This window comes from Oncorhynchus mykiss, chromosome 13, assembly GCF_057628025.1.
Source record: "Oncorhynchus mykiss isolate SJ-2025 chromosome 13, ASM5762802v1, whole genome shotgun sequence".
NCBI classification, from domain to species: Eukaryota; Metazoa; Chordata; class Actinopteri; order Salmoniformes; family Salmonidae; genus Oncorhynchus; species Oncorhynchus mykiss.
Genome location: NC_143034.1, coordinates 34,753,375 through 34,758,329, shown reverse-complemented (window position 1 = coordinate 34,758,329; position 4,955 = coordinate 34,753,375). Strand labels below are relative to the sequence as shown.

Sequence of the window (4,955 nt, the reverse complement as noted above, 5' to 3'; positions counted from 1 at the left end):
TAAATATTTTGAGAGGAATGGAAGATTCGATATAGAACGATAGATTTTTATATTTTCTGGGTCAAGGTTTGGCCTTTTCAAGAGAGGCTTTATTACTGCCATTTTTAGTGAGTTTGGTACACATCCGGTGGATAGAGAGCTGTTTATTATGTTCAACATAGGAGGGCCAAGCAAAGGAAGCAGCTCATTCAGTAGTTTAGTTGGAATAGGGTCCAGTATGCAGCTTGAAAGTTATATATATTTAAATTGTAAATATGAAGTATCAAAACCAAATGTACACCCCTTTGTTAATATGTATTGACAATAATTTACTTAATGGTGAGGCACGGAATAATACAAAATTAATATACACACAAACTTCTGCCACAAAAATCATATTACTTTTATTTTTTTAAACAAGCACCTTAAAAACTGCACAAGTAGCAATAAATCACTGATATCGATTTGGGGGGGAAATCAGGTTGTACGTGCTGTTGAAACTAACACAACTAAAAAAACACATGGAAATGGGAGATATCTTTAACCTCACTGGTTAGACGACAACCTGCAGAAGACAGTCAGCTACATTTTGGAGTGATGCATTTAAATGTAGGGGTCGCTAAACAAAGGAACACAACACTTATTTGTCATAACTCATCAATATCATGTTGAAATCAATTGCGTGAGAGGGGGCAGATGAGGTTGCACATCCTGTTAAAACTAAGACAGCAAAAACCACAAGGAATCTGGGAATAATGTGTAAATCATTGGTTAGAGGACAATTTGTAAAAAAAACAGCTAGCTACATTTTGAAGTGTTGCATTTTGATTCAAGTGGGTCACCAACGTGGTAAGTGTAACAACTCTTTTTTGTTAGTCACTTTTTGTTAAATCACATAATTAGTACTCTTTCAATTCAGAGCCTGGATTTTCCCCCTGAGGCTAATATCCAGATCATGCTGAAATCAATAGAACATGCGACAAACGTTTAGGGATCTACATTGTGACATCATTAAAATACTCCTTCTACAATGTTAAAACATTCTACATTGTGACATTTCATTTATATCATGAAACAACTCCATGTATTTTCTGATGTTTGATCAGAGTATCTCTTGTCACGTTGATCACAGTTATGAGATTTCTCTCCTGTGTGTGTTCTCTGGTGTACAATAAGATGGTTAGATGTAGTAAAACTCTTTCCACAGTCCTCACAGCTAAAAGGTTTATTTCCTGTGTGTCTTCTCTGGTGTGATATCAGGTTGCTTGACTGAGTAAAACTCTTCTCACATTGATTACAGCTAGAAGGTTTCTCTACTGTGTGTGTTCTCTGGTGTGATTTTAATTGTCCTGGGCGAACAAAACTCTTTCCACAGTCAGAGCAGGGGTGAGCTCTCTTCCTTGTGGGTCTCTGCAGGTGCTTCTTGGGGTGTTTTGATCTGGAGAGACTTTTTTCTGCCTTGTCAGCATCATGATTTTGTTGAGGCTCCACGATAGTCCCGTCTCTCTCCTGTGTGAGCAACAAAGTCAGATAGATGGTTAAAGCCCACAACAGCGGAAATCCACTGTAAAAGGTGATGCCAACAGCATAGCCATGATGTTGTACAACAATTGACATCTGTAATGAATGTTAAAATTATTTGACAATTGTCTTAAAATGAGCAAGAATAGTCATTTATTCTTGTTTTCACATTAGTAGTAACATCGATGATTGTAGGCTAGAAATAAGATATTAATGTTGTTGAAACTCTAAACAGTGTGCCAGATGACTTTGTCTCCAATATAGACCATGCAATTTGGTTGTAGAAACTCCTCCGTGCTAATGAGGAAACCACTATTTACCAATATCGATTTTAGTTTTTCACAATGTATTCTGAATATTACAGCGCAATGTGTGTCTATATATGGAAAGATACGTCAAAAATGTTCAACCAATTGATTGGTAGAAACAACAGAAGACTCTTGGTTGGCCAAGATTTATTTTAGTTGGAGATAGCACTAGAACATGATTTTGGGACTCCCGAGTGGTGCAACGGTCTAAGGCACTGCATTTCAGTGCTTGAGGCGTCACTACAGACCCTGGTTCGAATCCAGGCTGTATCCCAACCGGCCGTGATTGGGAGTCCGATAGGGAGGCGCACAATTGGCCCGGCGTCGTTCGGTTTTGGCTGGTGTCGGCCATCATTGTAAATAAGAATTTGTTCTGAACTGCCCTGCCTAGTTAAATAAAGGTTACATTTGAAAAAAAAAAATGTAATAAAACTTAAAGGGCATTCAGAAAGTTCAGACACCTTCCCCTTTTCCACATTTTGTTAAGTTACAGCCTTATTCAAATGTTTAATTACCTCCACAGGAAATCTTCACTGGCAATTCTAGAATATACTATATAGCCTAGAAACCTGGTTAAACGATCATTATGACATCATGGATGGCCAGTCCTTGTATTCATAGTGTAGTGAATTCAGGGGGTAGCCCTGAGCTGAACTCAAACCTGGGTCCAGCGACTGTCAAGCCAACACCTTATAACTGTTACACCAAGATCTCTAAACTTCTTGACGTGGTCCCTTGGTTTTGGGTTAAGGTTGCTACAATAGCTTTCTCTATGAATTTGAGAATGGTTACATTTCTCCAGCCCCAAGTGCCTGGGCAGCCATTTTGTTTCTGTTTAAATACTAGGTTGTCGCTTTAAAAAATCCACACAACAATCAAGCAACCAATCTGCAGTTGAAACACTAACAAAGCTGTAATTCCACCACTGTTTTGGTAATAAGATGATGGGGCTGGAGAAATGTAACTGGTCTCAAATTCATAGACGGAACTATGGATGCAAGGACTGACCTTACATGATATCAACATTATAGTTTTAACCATGTTGAGGTGATAGTGTTGGTTTACATTGTTAAAAAAATAGTGTTAATCAGGGCCTGTTAGAACCATTGGATGCCTTAAGATGCGTTTGGGAAACCGGGCCCAGATATCTAGTTTCCTCCTCCTTTTTCGATGTGACAGTCATCTCCACCTCCTCCACTTTAACTTCAACAACAGCATCCACCTCTTCTTATACCAAGCCAAGGCTTTAGACTCTGTCAATCACCATATTCTTATCGGCAGACTCAGTAGCCTCGGTTTTTCTAATGACTGCCTTGCCTGGTTCACCAACTACTTTGCAGACAGAGTTCAGTGTGTCAAATCGGAGGGCATGTTGTCCGGTCCTCTGGCAGTCTCTATGGGGGTGCCACAGGGTTCAATTCTCGGGCCGACTCTTTTCTCTGTATATATCAATGATGTTGCTCTTGCTGCGGGCGATTCCCTGATCCACCTCTACGCAGACGACACCATTCTATATACTTCCGGCACATCCTTGGACACTGTGCTATCTAACCTCCAAACGAGCTTCAATCCCATACAACACTCCTTCCGTGGCCTCCAACTGCTCTTAAACACTAGTAAAACCAAATGCATGCTTTTCAACCGTTCGCTGCCTGCACGCCTGACTAGCATCACCACCCTGGATGGTTCCGACCTTGAATATGTGGACATCTATAAGTACCTAGGTGTCTGGCTAGACTGTAAACTCTCCTTCCAGACTCATATCAAACATCTCCAATCGAAAATCAAATCTAGAATCGGCTTTCTATTCCGCAACAAAGTCTCCTTCACTCACGCCGCCAAACTTACCCTAGTAAAACTGACTATCCTACCGAACCTCGACTTTGGCGATGTCATCTACAAAATTGCTTCCAACACTCTACTCAGCAAACTCACTGATCATCCCTAAAGCAAACACCTCATTTGGCCGTCTTTCGTTCCAGTTCTCTGCTGCCTGTGACTGGAACGAATTGCAAAAATCGCTGAAGTTGGAGACTTATCTCCCTCACCAACTTCAAACATCTGCTATCTGAGCAGCTAACTGATCGCTGCAGCTGTACATAGTCTATCGGTAAATAGCCCACCCATTTTTACCTACCTCATCCCCATACTGTTTTTATTTATTTACTTTTCTGCTCTTTTGCACACCAATATCTCTACCTGTACATGACCATCTGATCATTTATCACTCCAGTGTTAATCTGCAAAATTGTAATTATTCGTCTACCTCCTCATGCCTTTTGCACACAATGTATATAGACTCCTTTTTTTCTACTGTGTTATTGACTTGTTAATTGTTTACTCCATGTGTAACTCTGTGTTGTCTGTTCACACTGCTATTCTTTATCTTGGCCAGGTCGCAGTTGCAAATGAGAACTTGTTCTCAACTAGCCTACCTGGTTAAATAAAATAAAAATACAGTAACATCCTCCTCCTCTTTCACTCTCAGTGCGTCTTCCTCTTCTTTCACTGCAACAGCCTCAACTTGTTTTTGTAATTTAACAGCCTCCACCTTCCCCCACTTATTTCTCCGTCCAGCAGACCTCTTCTTTATCAGGAGGAGAGTAGCTAAGTGACCGCATGGTCGGGGATGTTAGCTAGCTAGGCTAATGCTAACTTAACCAGCCCGCTAGCTGACTAATAACTACAACACCGTAAATATGAAATTAAATCGGATAACTAACTAGACGACAGAAGTTTTAAACACAGCGGCTAATATACACGAAAGCGTCTAAAGAGCTTTATTGGTTCGGCTATTTTGTCTAGCAAGCTACCGAGGTGTCTGACGAACTGTTGTTGCTGTTGAAAGAAGCGTTCCGTCCACTAGATTATACGTCACACTAGCAGCATCGCCTTAAAGTCAGACCGCCATCTGCTGACTGGAGTGGGTAACGTAGTTGAGTAATGTATATTGTAATGTTCAGACAAAAAGTTAAAGTGTAGGAATCAGAGACGACGCTAGTCCTAAAATATTAAAAAGCCCACCTAAATAAATCAATATCAGTCAATATATTATTTCTGTGATTTATTTGTTTCGTGAACTGTTCCATCGCATCTTCTTACCGGGCCGGCACTAGGACCGGGGGAGGCTGCTGCTGCACTAGTGAC

General features: G+C 40.6%; 1 long non-coding RNA gene across 1 annotated transcript; it reads right to left on the bottom strand.

The window, feature by feature from the left end:
• Window positions 1-361: 361 nt before the first annotated feature.
• Window positions 362-4,728, bottom strand: LOC110487405 (uncharacterized). Its single transcript, XR_002468228.3, has 2 exons — window positions 4,244-4,728; window positions 362-1,488 (listed from the first exon to the last, which is right to left on the bottom strand). It is a non-coding gene; the product is annotated as an uncharacterized LOC110487405 (long non-coding RNA).
• Between the last annotated feature and the right edge of the window lie 227 nt (window positions 4,729-4,955).